The sequence below is a fragment of the Somniosus microcephalus genome, unplaced genomic scaffold (genome assembly GCF_052327205.1).
Source record: "Somniosus microcephalus isolate GS21.2 unplaced genomic scaffold, FLI_Smic_1.0 unresolved_chr5, whole genome shotgun sequence".
Taxonomy (NCBI): Eukaryota; Metazoa; Chordata; class Chondrichthyes; order Squaliformes; family Somniosidae; genus Somniosus; species Somniosus microcephalus.
The window spans coordinates 49585350-49605826 of NW_028225183.1; the positions used below are offsets into that span (position 1 = coordinate 49585350).

The 20477-nt window shown below is 46.2% G+C and overlaps 1 pseudogene; it reads left to right on the top strand.

Annotated features, from left to right (window-relative positions):
- LOC147088202 (NACHT, LRR and PYD domains-containing protein 3-like) overlaps nt 1-20477 on the top strand; it is a 53353-nt pseudogene that overhangs the window by 26430 nt on the left and 6446 nt on the right.

The following is a 20477-nucleotide window of genomic DNA, read 5'->3' on the forward strand; positions in this document are numbered from 1 at the left end:
TCCAGCTTTTTGTCTACTTCCCTTCTTAAATAACGATGTTACATTAGCAGTTTTGCAATCTGCCGGGACCTTTCCTGAGTCCAGGGAGTTCTGGACAATAATCACCAATGCATCCACAATCCCTACCGTCACTTCTCTCAAGACCCTAGGGTGTAGGCCATCAGGTCCGGGGGATTTATCCGCCTTAAGTCCCATTATTTTACTGAGTACCATCTGCTTAGTGATTTTAATCGTGTATAGCTCCTCCCCCCATTACCCCCTGTTTGACCAGGTTTGGGATATTTTTAGTATCCTCTACTGTAAAGACGGATACAAAATATTTGTTCAGCGTCTTTGCCATCTCCATGATCCCCATCACTAGTTTCCCGGTCCTATCCTCTAAGGGACCAACGATCACTTTATCCACCCTTTTTCCTTTTATATAGCTGTAGAAACTCTTGCTCTCTGTTTTCATATTTTTTGCTAGTATACTTTTCCTAATTAATCTTTTAGTTATTCTTTGCTGGCTTTTAAATGCTTCCCAACCTTCTATCCTCTCAATAGATTTGGCTACTTTATATGCCCTTGTTTTCAGTCGGGTACTATCCTTTATTACTTTACTAAGCCACGGATGGCTGTATTTTCTTTTATTCCCCTTTTTCCTCAGTGGAATATATTTATCTTGAAAGATGTTAAATATCTCCTTGAATGTAGACCACTGCTCTTGTACCGTCTTACACTTTAATCTGTTGTCCCAGTCCACTTTAGTCAATTCTGCTCTCATACCTTCATAGTCTCCTTTATTTAAGCTCAGTACGCTGGTTTGAGATCCAACTCTCTCATCCTCAAACTGAATTTGGAATTCAACCATATTATGGTCACTCATTCCAAGGGGATCCTTTACTAGGACATTTTTTATTAATCCTGTCTCATTACACAGGACCAGATCTAAGATTGCCTGCCCCCTGTTTGGTTCATTTACATACAGCTCAAGGAACCCGTCCCTAATGCTCTCTATGAACTCTTCCTCAAGGCTGCCATGCACAATTTGATTAGTCCAGTCAATATGAAAGTTAAAATCTCCCATGATTATAGCTGTTCCCTTATCACAAGCCCCAAATACTTCCTGATTTATACTCCGACCAACAGATTTTCAACTGTTAGGAGGCCTTTTGACTACGCCCACTAGTGACTTTTTCCCCTTATTATTCCCTACCTCCACCCAAACTATTTCACTATCCTGATCCTTTGACCCAATATCATTTTTGACTATTGCAGTGATTCCATCCTTGATTCACATAGCAACCTCTCCTCCCTTTCCTTCCTGTCTGTCATTCCTAATTGTCAAGCACACTTGTATGTTTAGTTCCCAGTCATGATTATCTTGCAGCCATGTTTTTGTAATGGCCACCAGATCAGACCCATGTGTAGTTATTTGTACCGTCAACTCATCAATTTGGTTACGAATGCTGCGTGCATTCAGATAAAGAACATTCAAATATGTTTTCTGATCATTTATTCCTGCTTTTACCCCTATTACTACTTTACCTTTATCATTATACATACTGTCCCTTCCTGACATGCTCTGGATTTAATTCCCCCACTGCTACCTTGCTCTATTGCCTTCTCCGCTGTCATTTAAATTTTTCGCTCTCTTAAAACCTCCACCCGACTAATTAGTGTAAAGTCCTCTCTACAGCCCGAGTTATTCGATTCGCCAGGACTCTAGTTCCAGCACTGGCCAAGTTAAGTCTGTCCAAACGGAACAGCTCTCTCCTGTCCCAGTACTGATGCCAGTGTCCCAGGAAGCAAAACCCATTTCTCCCACATCAGTCTTTGAGCCACGCATTTAACTCTCTAATTTTATTTAACCTAGCCAAATTTGCACGTGGCTCAGGTAGTAATCCAGAGATTATTACCCTTGTGGTTCTGCTTGGTAATTTGGCCCCTAGCTGCGCAAACTCCCTCAGCAGAACCTCCTTCCTTGTCCTACCACCAGACGCATCAAGCAGAATCCTGATATACGGTGAAACCCCATACGCACCTGGCAGGATCCTGATACACTGTGAAATTCCATACACCTGGCAAGATCATGATACACTGTGAAACCCCTTAAGCACTTGGCAGGATCCTGATTCACTGTTATACCACAAGCACACCTGGCAGGATCCTGATACACTCTGAAAACCCATACACACCTCGGAATTTACTGATACACTGCGCAGACCCTTAACCACGCGGCAGGATCCTGATTCACACTGACACCCCAACCACGCCTGACAGGGTTCTGATATACTGTGAAATAGCATACTCATCTGGCAGGATTCCGATACACAAGACGCATCTTGCAGGATCCTGATACACGGTGAAACCCCACACACACCTGGCAGGATCTTGATACACTGTAAAACCCCATACACACCTGGCCGGAGCCTGATACACAGTGAAACCCCATACACACCTGGCAGGATACTGGTTAAATTTGAAAACCCATACACACCTGGCAGGATCCTGATACATTATGAAACCCCTTAAACAACAGGCAGAACCTGATACACTGTGAAACCGCATATAAACCTGGCAGGATCCTGATACACTGAATCCCCATACATACCTGGCAGGATGCTGATTCACTATCAAAGGGCATGCATACCTGGCAGGATCCTGATAAACTGTGAAACCCCATACAAACCTAAGAATCCTGCTACACTCAAACCCCGCTTACACCTGGCAGGATCCTGATACACTGAAACGCCATACACACCATGCAGGATCCTGATAAAGTGTGGAACCCCTTACACTCCTGGCAGAATCCAGAACCAGTGTGAAACACTATACAAACCTGGCAGGATCCTGTTACACTGTGAAACCCCATACACAACAGGCAGGATCCTGATACACTGTGAGACCCCATACACACCTGGCAGGATCCTAATACACTGTGAAACCCCATACACACGAGGCAGGTTCCTAATTCACAGTGAAACCCCATACACACCAGGCAGGATCCTGATTCAGTGTGAAACCCCATAAACACCTGGTAGGTTCATGATACACTGTGAAGCCCCACACACACCAGGCATGTTCCTGATACACTGGGAAACCCCTTAAACACCTGGCAGGGTCCTGATTCACTAAGAAACCCCATACACATCTGGAAGGATCATGATAATGTGTGAAACCTCATACACACCTGGCAGGATCCTGATATTCTGTGAATCTCCATACAAACCTGGCAGGATCCTGATGCACTGTGAATCCCCATAAACAACTGCCAGGATTCTGATACACTGTGCAACCCCTTAAACGCTTGGCAGGATCCAGATAATCTTTGAGACACCAAACACACCCGACAGGATTCTGATAAACTGTGAAACAGCATACGCATCTGGCAGGATTCGAATACACTGTGAAACACCAGACACATCTGGCAGGATACTGTTTCACTGTAAAACCCCATACACACCAGGCAGGATCCTGATACATTGTGAAACCCCATACACACCTGGCAGGTTCCGGATAAACTGAAAGCCCATACACTCCTGGTAGGATCCTGATTCACTATCAAACCACAGGCACACCTGGCAGGATGCTGATACACTGGGAAACCCCATAAACACCTGGCAGGATTCTGATGCACTTGGAGGCCCAATACACGCCTGGCAGGATCCTGATTCACTGCGAAACCCCATACGAAGCTGGCAGGATCCTGGTACACTGTGAAACCCCATACACACCTGGAAGGATCCTGATACAGTGTGAAACACCATACACACCTGACAGGATCCTGATACACTGTGAAACCCTATACAAACCTGTCAGGATCCCGATACAGTGTGAAACACCATACACAACTGCCAGGATCCTGATACGCTGACAAACCGCATACACACCTGGCAGGATCCTAATACACTGTGAAACCCCATACACATCTGGCAGGATCCTGATACGCTGTGAAACCACATACAAATCTGGCAGCATCGTGAAACACTGTGAATCCCCATACAACTCTGGCAGAAGCCTGATACACTGTGAAACCCCGTACACACTTGGCAGGGACCTGATATAGTGTGAAACCCCATACACACCTGGCATGATCCTGATACGCTGTGAAAAAACTTACACACCTGGCAGGATCCTGATACATTCTGAAAGCTCATACACACATGGCAGGATCCTGATACACTCTGAAACCACATACACACCTGTCAGGATCCTGATACACTGTGAAAACCCATACACACGTGGCTGGATCCTGATACACTGTGAAACACCATATACAACTGGCAGGATCCGGATGCACTGTTAAACCCCATACACACCTGGCAGGCTCCTGTTAAACTGTGTAACCCCTACACCCCTGTCAAGATCCTGAAACACTGTGAAACACCATACACACCTGGCAGGATCCTGATACACTGTTAAACCCCATACACACCTGGTAGGATCCTGATACACTGTGTAACCCCATTCACCCCTGGCAGGATCCTGATACACTGTGAAACCCCATACACACCTGGCAGGATCAGGTACACTGTGAAACCCCATACACACCTGGAAGGATCCTGATAAACAGTGAATTTCCATACAAACCTGGTAGGATCCTGATACACTGTGAAAGCCCATACACACCAGGCCGGATCCTGGTACACAGAAACCCCAGACACATCTGGAAGGATCCTGATACACTGTCAAACCCCACACACACCAGGCAGGATCCGATACACACTGAAATCCCATATACGCCAGGCAGGTTAATGATACACTGTGAAACCCCATACACACCTGGCAGGATCCTGATACACTGTGAAAACACATACACAACTGGCAGGATCCTGATACACTGTGAAACTCCATACACACCTGGCAGGATCCTGATACACTGTGAAACCATATGCACACCTGGCAGGATCCTGATAAAGGGTGAAACCCCATGCTCACATTGCAGTATCCTGATACACAGTGAATCCTTATTCACACCTGCCAGGATCCTAAGACACTGTGAAACCCCATACATATCTGGCAGTATCCTGATACACTGTGAAACACCATACACACCAGGCAGGATCCTGATACACCGTGAAACCCCATACAAACCTGGCAGGAACCAGATAAACTGTGAAACCCCATACAAACCTGGCAGAATCATGATACACTGAGAAACGCCATACCCAACTGGCAGAATCCTGATACACTGTGAATCGCCATACACACCTTGCAGGATCCTGATACACTGTGAAACCCCTTACACACCTGGCAGTGTCCTGTTACTCTGCGAATCCCCATACACACCTGGCAGGATCCTGATACACTGTGAAACCCCATACACAAAAGGCAGGATCCTGATACACTGGGAGACACCATACACACCTGGCAGGATCCTAATACACTGTGAAACCCCATACACACGAGGCAGGTTCCTAATTCACAGTGAAACCCCATACACACCAGGCAGGATCCTGATTCAGTGTGAAACCCCATAAACACCTGGCAGGTTCATGATACACTGTGAAGCCCCACACACACCAGGCAGGTTCCTGATACACTGGGAAACCCCTTAAACACCTGGCAGGATCCTGATTCACTGAGAAACCCCATACACATCTGGAAGGATCATGATAATGTGTGAAACCTCATACACACCTGGCAGGATCCTGATATTCTGTGAATCTCCATACAAACCTGGCAGGATCCTGATGCACTGTGAATCCCCATAAACAACTGCCAGGATTCTGATACACTGTGCAACCCCTTAAACGCTTGGCAGGATCCAGATAATCTTTGAGACACCAAACACACCCGACAGGATTCTGATAAACTGTGAAACAGCATACTCCTCTGGCAGGATTCGAATACACTGTGAAACACCAGACACATCTGGCAGGATACTGTTTCACTGTAAAACCCCATACACACCAGGCAGGATCCTGATACATTGTGAAACCCCATACACACCTGGCAGGATCCGGATAAACTGAAAGCCCATACACTCCTGGTAGGATCCTGATTCACTATCAAACCACAGGCACACCTGGCAGGATGCTGATACACTGGGAAACCCCATAAACACCTGGCAGGATTCTGATACACTTGGAGGCCCAATACACGCCTGGCAGGATCCTGATTCACTGTGAAACCCCATACGAAGCTGGCAGGATCCTGGTACACTGTGAAATCCCATACACACCTGGAAGGATCCTGATACAGTGTGAAACACCATACACACCTGACAGGATCCTGATACACTGTGAAACCCTATACAAACCTGTCAGGATCCCGATACAGTGTGAAACACCATACACAACTGTCAGGATCCTGATACGCTGACAAACCGCATACACACCTGGCAGGATCCTAATACACTGTGAAACCCCATACACATCTGGCAGGATCCTGATACGCTGTGAAACCACATACAAATCTGGCAGCATCGTGAAACACTGTGAATCCCCATACAACTCTGGCAGAAGCCTGATACACTGTGAAACCCCGTACACACTTGGCAGGGACCTGATACAGTGTGAAACCCCATACACACCTGGCATGATCCTGATACGCTGTGAAAAAACTTACACACCTGGTAGGATCCTGATACATTCTGAAAGCTCATACACACATGGCAGGATCCTGATACACTCTGAAACCACATACACACCTGTCAGTATCCTGATACACTGTGAAAACCCATACACACGTGGCTGGATCCTGATACACTGTGAAACACCATATACAACTGGCAGGATCCGGATGCACTGTTAAACCCCATACACACCTGGCAGGCTCCTGTTAAACTGTGTAACCCCATACACCCCTGTCAAGATCCTGAAACACTGTGAAACACCATACACACCTGGCAGGATCCTGATACACTGTTAAACCCCATACACACCTGGTAGGGTCCTGATACACTGTGTAACCCCATTCACCCCTTGCAGGATCCTGATACACTGTGAAACCCCATACACACCTGGCAGGATCAGGTACACTGTGAAACCCCATACACACCTGGAAGGATCCTGATAAACAGTGAATTTCCATACAAACCTGGTAGGATCCTGATACACTGTGAAAGCCCATACACACCAGGCCGGATCCTGATACACAGAAACCCCAGACACATCTGGAAGGATCCTGATACACTGTCAAACCCCACACACACCAGGCAGGATCCGATACACACTGAAATCCCATATACGCCAGGCAGGTTAATGATACACTGTGAAACCCCATACACACCTGGCAGGATCCTGATACACTGTGAAAACACATACACAACTGGCAGGATCCTGATACACTGTGAAACTCCATACACACCTGGCAGGATCCTGATACACTGTGAAACCATATGCACACCTGGCAGGATCCTGATAAAGGGTGAAACCCCATGCACACATTGCAGTATCCTGATACACAGTGAATCCTTATTCACACCTGCCAGGATCCTGAGACACTGTGAAACCCCATACATATCTGGCAGTATCCTGATACACTGTGAAACACCATACACACCAGGCAGGATCCTGATACACCGTGAAACCCCATACAAACCTGGCAGAATCCTGATACACTGAGAAACGCCATACCCAACTGGCAGAATCCTGATACACTGTGAATCGCCATACACACCTTGCAGGATCCTGATACACTGTGAAACCCCTTACACACCTGGCAGTGTCCTGTTACTCTGCGAATCCCCATACGCACCTGGCAGGATCCTGATACACTGTGAAACCACATACACACCAGGCAGGGTCCTGATACACTGTGAAACCACACACACACCTGGCAGGAAACTGATACAGTGGGAAACCACATATACACCTGGCAGGATCCCGATTAACTTTGAAACCAAATTCACACCTGGCAGGATCCTGATACACTGTGAAACCACGTACACACCAGGCAGGATCCTGATGCACTGTGAAATCACAAATACACCTGGCCAGATCATTATACCGTGTGAAACAAATGCCTTTGTCCCTGATCTGGGAGTTATCTCTGCCCCATGGCTGCTATTCAGCACAAACTGCCGTAAATGTGGTGGAGAATTGTGAAAAGTTTAAGCATTGCCATTGTACATCACCTCATGAACAGTAGATAGTGTTTCATCTAACCTGAGAAGATGTTCAGAGTTTCACACAATTAAACATTAACTGAGGAGGAACATGAGGAATAGGCCATGTTATTGGTGATTTGAAGTTGTTTGGGCCGATTCCCTCTGGCAGTAAAACAGAAAAAATAGGCTCAGAGAATCTTGTTGTACTGAAAAACCGTCATTTCATTCAGATGGATTTTGAATCCCAATTTACTGATTATTGTAGTGTATGTACTTTGCAGAAGGAACTATATTCTGCAGCCCCTATATACTGCAGTACAGGTAGTGACCACCTCTGTATATAAGCCTGTGCAGTAACTTTGCATAGTAGTTCCAGTGTTGTCTCCACTCAGTAAACATCTGTTGTAACCAACTCCTGCAGTCCGTGTCTCAATTACACACGGACGTTACACTGGCGACGAATAGATCCGAAGTGACCTACAGTCTGCACCACCTCATGGGGATCCATCGCGGAAGCGAAGTTGTTAGTGGTCGAGGCAAGAAGGAAGAAAGAAAAAAAAAACAAACAGAAGAAACGGGCGTCGATTGTGGGCAACTGCCTCTGATTCATTGGAGTTGAAGATTTGCAGGAGAGGCTGTCGAGAGCGGGGCTTGATTATCCTGTCTATGGTGTTCCAGCTTACCGGGCTGGTGGCAGGTAGTACACTGTTCCTTCCTGGGCTGCGGTTGGCTAGAGCTCGATCGGGTGGCTTCTCAACGGGGCCGAGCAGCGTTGTCGGGAAGAGGAGAGAGAGAGAGAGAGGGTGGAGCACACAGGGCGCTGCCGGTGCTACGAAGCCGGGCAGCGTACAGACCCGAGAACAGGGAGGAAAGTATCCCATAGGGTTTGCTCTGACGACGGGAAAATAAAAGAAATTAGAAGCGCAGAAAGCCACGAGGAGCTGCAGTTGCTACGGGGACTGCGGAGAGCGGCGTTAGCAGCAGCGGGGGGGGGGAAGTGCGCGAAGACCATAGGGCTTCGCCATCAAGGCATAAAAACGTCAGCAGCAGCACTAGCAGTAGCGGAGAAGACAGAAAGCGCGGGAGGCGCCATCTTAATCCAGCGGGGAAGAAGGCAAAGCGCGGGAGGCACCATTTTGTTCAATCGGGGAAGAAGGCAAAGCATGGGAGGTGCCATCTTAGATTTCCAAGATGCCAAAGACTGGCAATATCACTGCCTCTGATAATGCAATAGAAGACTGGACCACGTATGTGGAAAGAGTCGAAGTATATTGCGAGGCAAACAAAGTAGCCGATGAGAAAAAGGCATCGGTACTACTAAACTTCATGGTTGCAAGAACATACGGCTTATTGCGGAACTTGATTTCTCCAGCCAAACAGATGGCGAAGAGTTTTAATGAAATTGTTGATATCCTACAGGAACACCTAAATCCTACACCGCTGCTGATAGCAGAAAGATTTAAATTCCTCAAGAGAAATCAGCATAAAGATGAGAGCAATGCTGATTACCTTACAGAACTAGGCAAGCTATCAAAGCACTGCCAGTTCGGAGCAGGACTTGCAGATACCCTATGGGACAAATTTGTCTGTGGACTCCTGATTGAAGGAACCCAGAAGAGGTTACTCTTAGAGAAAGAGCTGACGCTAGATATGGCTTTCAGCGTGGCAGTATCGTACGAAGCAGCAGCAAGGGGAGCTGTGGAAATACAGCAAAAGCCACAGGAATACGGCACCCATGAAATGACACGGGAATTTGAAAAATGTTATCGCTGCGGCAGAACAACCCATGACCAGAATGACTGCTGGTCCAAGGACAAAATATGCAGGCAATGCGGAAAGATGGGACACATTGCACGAGTTTGCAGGTCTGGGAAGAATACTAACGACAACAAAAAGGCTACTAAGGAACAGTACAGGAAAGTACAAAAGATGAAGGACAGTAGTTCCGAAGACCAGAAGAGCGATAGTGAATCCGGGAACAAGAGACTAAGCTGTCTCAAACTTCACAACGTAATCGCAAAAGAGGATCACCGAACTATTTGGGTCACCCTCACGATAGCAGGGTCCCAAGTCAAAATGGAATTGGATACAAGATCAGCTCTGACCGTCATAAATCGACGAGACTACGAGCGGCTATTCTCACACATACCCTTGAAAGAGACATCCATTGTCTTGAAGACATATATGGGGCAGAGAGTATACCCCAGAGGGAAAATAAGGGTGCCTGTCGAATACAACGGCAATGAAATACAGAAATTGTATCTGTACATACTGCAAGATGGTGGACCACAGTTATTGGGACGTGAATGGATCAGAAAGATAAGTTTAGACTGGCACTCCATTCAGGCACTGACTGTGGCTGGTAAAAAGGATGACGACATCACACCTGGACGGTTGTCAAAAATCTTAGCTAACGCCAAAGAGGTATTTCAACAAGAACTGGGAACTCTTAAAGGCGCAACCGCCTCGATAAAAATAGAAGAGAAAGCAATTCGCAAGTTTTTCAAGGCAAGACCGATACCGTATGCAATTCGCCCAGCCGTCGAGGCAGAGCTGGAGAATCTGCAGAATGCAGGTGTGTTATCTAAGGTGGACTGGAGCGAGTGGGCGACACCCATCGTTCCTGTCATGAAGAAAACGTTAAACAATAAGTCTGAGGAACCAAGGAACGTTCGCATCTGTGGGGACTTCAAGGTGACGGTGAACCCAGTCCTTCACACAGTACAGTATCCTCTCCCGAGGATAGAAAATATTTTTGCTCACTATCTGGAGGGAATCGTTTTACAAAAATTGACCTAGCACAAGCATATTTGCAGATGGAGGTTGAAGAATCCTTTAGGAAGTATCACACGATAAACACTCACAAAGGTCTTTACCAGTATAAGCGACTGGTATTCGGAGTAGCAACAGCTCCGGCGATATGGCAAAGAGCGATGGAACAAGACCTGCAAGGGATTCTGGGGACTCAGTGTTACTTGGACGACATCCTAGTGACAGGTGAAGATGACAGTGAACACCTTGCCAACCTAGAGCAGGTGCTCACTAGACTAAGAGAACATGGGCTACGAGCCAATCGCCCCAAGTGCGAGTTTTTTAAGAAACAGATATCGTATTGTGGCCACATGATTGATGAAGAGGGGTTACATAAGTCCCCTGACAAAATTGAAGCGGTAGTTAAGGCTCCAGCGCCTGAAAATGTGTCGCAACTGAGGTCATTCCTCGGATTGGTGAATTACTACCATAAGTTTTTGCCGAATTTGTCCACAATTCTGCACCCACTGAATGCCCTACTACAAACTGGAGTAGCATGGAAATGGAGCGATGAATGTAAGCGGGCCTTTCAGAAGAGTAAAGACCTAATCACTTCAAGAGAAGTATTGGCTCACTGCAACCCATCACTACCGATAAGACTGGTGTGTGATGCATCTCCCTATGGCACTGGAGCGGTACTGTCACATAAATTCCTTGATGGTTCAAAGAGGCCGATAGCTTTTGCGTCACGCTCGTTACCTTCAGCCGAGCGTAACTACGCCCAGATTGACAGAGAGGCCCTCAGCCTGGTGCGGGGGGGTGAAGAAGTTCAATCACTACCTGCATGGTCAGGAATTTACGTTACTAACTGATCATCAACCTCTTGCCTCCATTTTCCACCCTCAGAAGGGCGTCCCGATAATGACAGCACAACGGCTACAGAGGTGGTCCCTTTTCCTCGGGGCACACCAATATGACATCGAGTACAAAGGAACTGAACAGCATGGGAATGCTGATGGATTGTCGCGCCTACCGTTGCCGATGGTGGATGAAGCACCTGCAGTGGATCCTGTGGAGATATTCCACTCGACCATCGTCGAATGTCTACCTGTGACGAATGCAAACATAGAAAAGGTAACACAAAATGACCCGACACTCTCCAGGGTCTATGATTTAACGGTGAAGGGATGGCCAGCACATGGCGAACTACTGTTGCCAGCATTCTCGCCGAGAATAGAACAGCTGTCGGTGTGCAGAGGAACCTTGATATTTGGATGCAGAGTAGTAATTCCACCCAAATTGAAGGATAGAGTGCTCAATGAGCTTCATGAGGGTCACCTGGGAGGGGTAAAAATGAAGAACTTAGCCAGAGCGTTTGTGTGTTGGCCGGGAATCGATAAAGAAATCGAAGAGATGACCAAGAGCTGCACAGGATGCCAGAAGGTCCAAAACGCCCCACCTCAAGCCCCTCTCCATCCATGGGAGTGGCCCTCATCTCCATGGCAAAGGGTGCACATTGATTTTGCTGGTCCATTTATGGACTCAATGTTTTTAGTTACGGTGGATGCACATTCAAAGTGGCCAGAGGTAATAAAAATGTCCTCAACCACCACAGAAAAAACTATCACAGTCTTACGAACCATAATCGCCAGAAATGGGCTGCCTGAACAGATTTGCTCCGACAATGGACCACAGTTTGTGTCTGAAGAATTCCGGAGGTTCTTAAAGAACAATGATTTTAAGCATTACACATCGCCCCATATCATCCAGCCACCAATTGATTGGCTGAGAGGTTCGTTCAAACATTCAAGAAGGCTATCAAGGCAATGTGAAATGAAGACATACCCCTACAACACAAGGTGGATAACTTCTTGTTTGCCTACCGGAATGTGACACATGCGGTTACCAACCATACTCCAGCCATGATGTTCTTCAATCGAAGACTACGATGCCGCTTGGATTTGGTTAAGCCAAACATCAGAAGAGATGTGGAGAACAGGCAGTTTCAGAATATGAATGAAAGGCCGACCAGGAGTTTTAAGATAGGTCAACCAATTTTGGCCCGGGACTACCGCACAGAGAAATGGCAGCCAGGAACGATCTGCACACGGCAAGGACATCTAATGTATACTGTGGACGTTGGAGAGAGTATTGTAAGACGCCATGCTGACCAGATTCTAGAGTCACTGGAAAACGTCAATTCCACACCACGATCCGATACACCTGGTGATGAAACCGAAGTACCAATTTCATCTACCTCAGATTCGGTGATATTGGAAGCAGACGAAACAAACAACGACGTTGATTCCGAATCAATTTTGCCAGAAGAACCTGATACCCCAAAGAGACGTTATCCAGACAGAATCAGGAAGCCTCCTCAAAGACTGAACTTATAATTGCTTAACTTCAGCTAATGTATAGCGACTGTAATTGTAAATATGTTATTCAGTTATTAATTGAATGTTATGTACTGTTTAGCTAAAAGGGGAGGAATTGTAGTGTCTGTACTCTGCAGAAGGAACTATATTCTGCAGCCACTGTTTACTGCAGTACCGGTAGTGACCACCCCTGTATATAAGCCTGTGCAGTAACTTTGCATAGTAGTTCCAGTGTTGTCTCCACTCAGTAAACATCTGTTGTAACCAACTCCTGTAGTCCGTGTCTCAATTATACACGGACATAATAATTATTACAAACATAATTGTAATTTTCAATACAACATTATGGAAAACTCGTATCCAAATGCAACGATGGAGTTTAATAATAGTAACTTTTGAAATGAATACCCTGTCTTTTCTACCCTAACGTAATACTGAGTGAAGTGGGCGGTAGTTCTATTCCTGATACTGTTCGGTTATCTGATGAGATTATCTAAAAATAATATAAATATAAAGTTACTGAAAGCTGATCGCATTTTCTGAAACACAACAGGAGGAGGTTTAGGGGAATAAAAGGCAACTTTGGTCCAAACCAGTCTGTCCCTGATAGAGAGGAGCCCACCTGCCCCTCCTCTCAGTTTATCCACAGAAGCACAACCAATTGTCTCCTGTCCCCAATCACACTGCCCCTTACTGTCCTCCCTGGTAACTGGTCTCACGCTCTATTACCCTTTGGTGAAAAATATTACCCTGATTTCACACAGAAACACAACCAATTGTCTCTTGTCCAAATTACACAGCCCTTTAGTGTCCTCCCTGGTAACTGGTCTCCCGCTCCATTACACTTTGGTGAAAAATATTACCCTGATTTCCCTTCATTGTCCTGGCGTGTTCGAGTCTGTTTTCTCTTAATTAATTGTGTTCATTATTAATCTCATTCCGGTATTAATTTTGTGACTTCCATTAGAAATCCTGATCAATTCCTGACACACACAATCATCTTATTACTCTCTGCACCTTCACCACCTCAATAATATTCTTCCTGTGATTAGAAGGGCAGACAATACCTGCCAGGGACTGAGAGACAAACGGTGGAACTTCTGTACATTCACAGTCCATCCCTCTCCCAGTGCACACACTAAACCAGATAGCATGCACAGGACCTGACACACTAATGGTAGAACTTCTGTCCATTCTCTGTCTGTCCCTCTCCCAGTGCCCATACTATCAAAGATAACCTGCCCAGGGCCTGTCACAGTAACGGTGGAACTTCTGTACATTCACAGTCTGTCCCTCTCCCAATGCCCTCACTATCCCAGATAACCTGCCCAGGACCTGACTCACTAATGGTGGAACTTCTGTCAATTCACAGTCTGCCCCTCTCCCAGTGCGCACACTACACCAGAAAACATGCCCAGGGTCTGACACACTAACCGTGGAACTTCTGTCTATTCACTGTCTATCCCTCTCCCAGTGCACACACAACCCCAGATAAATTTTCAGAGCCTGACATACTAACGGTGGAACTTCTGACCATTCACAGACTTTCCCTCACCCGATGCCTGCTCTGCCCCAGATAACCTGCCCAGGGCCTGACTCACTAATAGTGGAACTTCTGTCCATTCATGGTCTGTCCCTCTCCCAGTGCCCACACCTCCTCCGATAACCTGCCCAGGAACTGACACACTAACGGTGGAACTTCTGTACATTCACAGGCTGTCCCTCTCCCAGTGCCGACACTTCCTCCGATAACCTGCCCAGGGCCTGACACCCTAAGGGTGGAACTTCTGTCCATTCACAGACTGTCCCTCTCCAAAGGCCCACTGTACCCCAGATAACCTGGCAAGGAACTGACACACGAACGGTGGAACTTCTGTCCATTCCCAGTCTATCACTCTCCCATTGCTCTCACTACCACAGATAATCTGCCCAGGGCCGAACACTCTAACGGTCGAACGTTTGAACAATCACAGTCTGTCCCACTCCCAGTGCGCACACTACCCCAGATAATCTGCCCAGGACCTGACACACTCATGGTGGAACTTCAGTCCATTCACAGCCTGTCCCTCTCCCAGTGCCCAGACTGCCCCAGAGAACCTGCCCCAGGACCTGACTCACTAGCGGCCGAACTTCTGTCCGTTCACAATCTGCCCCTGCCCCAGTGTGCACTCTAAACAATATAACCTGCCCAGGACGTGACACACTAACGGTGGAACTTCTGTCCATTCACCATCTGTCCCTCTCCCAGTACCCACACTACCTCAGATAACCTGCCAGGGCCTGACACACTAATGGTTGAACTTCTGTCCATTCAAAGACTGTCCCTCGCCCAGTGGTTACACTACCCCAGATAACCTGCCCTGGGCCTGACACAATGACGGTTTAACTTCTGCCCATTCACCGTCTGCCCTCTCCCAGTGCCCACAGTACCCCAGAAAACCTGCCCATGGCCTGACACACTAACGGTTGTAATTCTGTCCATTCACAGTGTGTCCCTCTCTCAGTGCCTACACTACCCAAGAAAACCTGCCCCAGGACCTGACACACCAATGGCCGAACTTTTGTCTTTTCACAGGCTGCCGCTCTTCCAGTGCCCATACTGCCCCAGATAACCTGCCCAGGGCCTAATACACTAACGGTGGAACTTCTGTACATTCACAGTCTCTCCCTCTACCAGAGCCCACACTAAACCAGATAACCTGCCCAGGACCTGACACACTAACGGTGGATCTTCTTTCCATTCACAGTCTCTCCCTCTACCAGAGCCCACACTACCCCAGATACCCTGCCCAGGGCCTGACACACTAATGGCTGAACTTCTGTCCATTCACAGTCTGTCCCTTACCCAAAGCCCTCACTATACCAGATAACCTGCCCAGGACCTGACACATAACAGTGGAACTTCTGTCCATTCAAAGTCTGTCCCTCTCCCAGTGGCCTCACTAACCGAGATAACCTGCCCAGGACCTGACACACTAACGGTGGAACTTCTGTTTATCCACAGTCTGTGCCTCTCCCAGTGCCCACACTACCACAGCTAAATAGCCCAGGACCTGACACACTACCGGTAGAACTCCTGTCCATCCACAGTCTGCCCCTCTCCCAGTGCCCACACTATCGCAGATAAACTGCTCAGGACCTGACACACTAACGGTGGAACTTCTGCCCATTCACTTTCTGTCCCAATGCCCACACTACCACAAATAACCTGTCCACGTTCTGATACATTAACAGTGCAAGTTCGGCTAATTCACAGTCTGGCCCTCTCCCAGTCTACAAACTAACCCAGATAACCTGCCCAAGATCTGATAAACAAACGGCGGATTTTCTGCAAATTGTCCCTCTAGGTGAGCGATCAATCCCGTTTCTATTGCTGCAGAGGGGAATCACCACTGGCGGTTTCAGAGATTGATTCACTAGATATTCTACTGTCGTATAAACAGGATCATGTGTGGATTAGTAACGTGATTTCTAAAGCACAGGGCAGGCCGGATAATATTAACCATCAGAGGGAAAATATAAGAACATAAGAACATAAGAACATAAGAAATAGGAGCAGGAGTAGGCCAATCGGACAAGCGAGCCTGCTTCGCCATTCAATAAGATCATGGCTGATCTGATCCTAACCACCAATCTACTATCACAGAACCATCTCCTGAATCTAACAGAATTAGACACACGAAATAGGAGCAGGATCAGGCTACATGGCCCCTGGGCCCGCTCCGCTACCCACAGGGCCATGACTGATCCGAACCTAGACTCATGTCCAAATTCCTGCCCGCTCCCCGTAATCCATAATTCCCTTTACTTCTAGGAAACTGTCTATTTCTGTTTTAAATTTATGTAATGATGCAGCTTCTACAGCTTTTTGGGGCAGCATATTCCAAGGACCTACCATGAGTAGCTCCTCCTCATCTCAGTTTTGAAAGAGCAGCCCCTTATTCTAAGACTATGGCCCCTAGTTCTAGTTTCACCCATCATCGGGAACATCCTCCCCGCATCCACCCGATCCAACCCCTTCACAATCTTATAAGTTTCAATAAGATCGCCTCTCATTCTTCTGAACTCCAATGAGTAGAGTCCCAATCTACTCAACCTCTCCTCATATGTCCATCCCCTCATCCCCAGGATTAACCGAGTGAACCTTCTTTGCACTGACTCGAGAGCAAGTATGGCTTTTCTTAAGTATGGACACCAAAACTGTATGCAGTATTCCAGGTGCGGTCTCACCAATACCTTGAACAACTGAAGCAATACCTCCCTATTTTTATATTCTATACCCGTAGCAATGAAAGCCAACATTCCATTGGCCTTCTTAATCACTTGCTGCACCTGCATACTAACCTTTTGAGTTTCGTGCACCAGGAACCCCAGATCTCTTTGTACTTCAGTACTTTCCAGTTTCTTGCCATTAAGATAATAACTTGCTCTCCGATTTTTCCTGCCAAAGAGCATAACCTCACACTTTCCAGTATTGTATTCCATCTGCCAAATCTCTGCCTACTTATTAGCCTGTCTATGTCCCCTTGCAGGTTTTTTATGTCCTCCTCACTCACTACTTTCCCTCCCATCTTAGTATCATCTGCAAACTTTGATATGTTACAGTCGGTCCACTCCTCCAAATCGTTAATATGGATTGTAAAGAGTTGGGGACCCAGCACTGACCCCTGCGGAACACCAGTAGTTACTGATTGCCAGTCTGAGAATGAACCATTTATCCCAACTCTCTGCCTTCTGTTTAATACCCAAACCTCTATCCATGCCAGAATATTACCCCCAATTCCGTGATTGTTATCTTAAGCAATAATCTTTCGTGTGGCACCTTGTCAAATGCCTTTTGGAAGTCTAAATACACTACGTCCACTGGTTTCCCTTTATCCACCCTATATGTTACTTCCTCAAAGAACTCCAGCAAATTTGTCAAACATGACATCCCCTTCATAAAACCATGCTGACTTTGTCCTATTAAATTATGATTATCCAAATGTCCTGTTAATGTCTCCTTAATAATGGACTCCAAAATTTTACCTTCCACAGATGATAGGTTAACTGGCCTATAGTTTCCAGCCTTCTGTCTACTGCCCTTTTAAATAAGGGTGTTACATTAGCAGTTTTCCAGTCTGCCGGGACCTTTGCTGAGTCAAGGGAGTTTTGGAAAATTATTACCAATGCATCCACAATCCCGACCGCCACTTCCCTCAAGACCCTAGGATGTAAGCCATCAGGTCCAGGTGACTTATCCACCTTGAATCCCATTATTTTACCGAGTACCACTTCCTTAGTGATTTTGATCGTGTTTATCTCCTCCCCTCCTATCGCCCCCTGTATGTCCAGTGTTGGGATATTCTTCCTGTCCTCTACTGTAAAGACTGATACAAAATATTCATTCAGTGTTTTTGCCATCTCCATATTTCCCACCATTAATTTCCCAGTCTCATCCTCTAAGTGTCCAACATTTACTTTTGCAACCCTTTTTCTTTTTATATAACTATAAAAACTCTTACCATCTGTTTTTATATTTTTTGCTAATTGACTTTCATAATTTTTCTTCCCTTTCTTAATCAATCTTTTTTTAATTCTTTGCTGTCTTTTAAATTTTTTCCAATCCTCTATCCTCCCACTAGATTTGGCTACCTTATATGTCCTTGTTTTTAGTCGAATACTATCCTTAATTTCTTCACTTAGCCATGGATGGCTGTCTTTTCTTTTACACCCTTTTCTTCTCAGTGGAATAGATATTTTTTGGAAGTTGTAAAATAACTCGTTAAATGTACACCACTGATCATGTATCGTCTTACCCTTTGATCTATTTTCCCAATCCACTCTACTCAATTCCGCTCTCATACTTTCATAGTCTCCTTTATTCAAGCTTAGCACGCTTGTTTGAGATCCAAACTTCTCACCCTTTAATTGAATATGGAATTCAACCATGTTATTGTCACTCATTCCAATGGGATCCTTTACTAGGACATTTTTAATTAATCCTGTCTCGTTACACAGGACCAGATCTAAGGTTGCTTGCCCCATGGTCGGTTCAGTTGCATAATGCTCAAGAATCCCATCCCTAATACACTCAATGAACTCATCCTCAAGGCAGCCCTGCCCAATTTGATTTGTCCAATTAATATGACAGTTAAAATCCCCCATGATTATAGATGTTCCCTTATTACAAGCCTCAACTATTTGCTGATTGATACTCCGTCCAACAGAGTTGCAACTGTTCGGAGGCCTATAGACTACGCCCACTACTGTTTTTTTCCCCTTAATATTCTTTACCTCCACCCAAACTGTTTCATTATCCTGATCTTTTGACCCAATATCATTTCTCTGTATTACAGTGATTCCTTCCTTTATTAACAGAGCCACCCCACCTCCCCTGCCATCCTGCCTGTCCTTCCTGTTCGTTAAATAACCTGGTATGTATAATTCCCAGGCATTTTCACCCTGCAGCCATGTTTCTGTAATGGCCACAAGATCATACCCATATATAGTTATTTGTGCCATTAACTCGTCTATTTTGTTATGAATGCTACATGCTTTCAGATAGAGAACTTTCAAATATGTTTTGTGACACTTAGTTCCTGCTTGTGCCCTTTTTATTACTTTACCTTTTACTCCATACCTTCTGCCCCTTCCTGACACGCTCTGGTTTTTAATTTCCCCACTGCTACCTAAGTCTATGACATTCTCTGTTGCCATTTTTATTATTTGCTCTCTAGGAACCTCCCCCCACTAGTTAGTTTAAAGCCCTCTCTAAAGCCCTAGTTATATGATCTGCCAGGACTCTAGTCCCAGCACTGGCCAAGTGAAGCCCGTCGGAATGGAACATCTCCCTCCTGCCCCAGCACTGTTGCCAGTGTCCCAGGAAGCAAAACCCATTTCTCCCACACCAGTCTTTGAACCACGCATTTAACTCTCTAATTTTATTTGTCCTAGCCAAATTCGCTCGTGCCTCGGGTAATAATACAGAGATTATTACCCTTGAGGTTCTGTTTTTTAATTTGACCCCTAGCTGCTCATACTCATTTAACAGAACCGGCTTCCTAGTCCTATCTATGCCGTTTGTACCAACATGGACCACGACAACTGGATCCACCCCCTCCCACTGCAAGTTTCTTTCCAGCCCAGAGGAGATGTCCTTAACCCTGGCACCGGGTAGGCAACACAGCCTTCAGGACTCTCACTCTCGGCTGCAGAGAACTCTATCTATCCCCCTAATAATACTATCCCCTACCACTACAATATTTCTATTTACTCCCCCCTCTTGAATGGCCCCCCGTTCCACGGTGTTGTGGCCAGGTTGCTCATCCTCC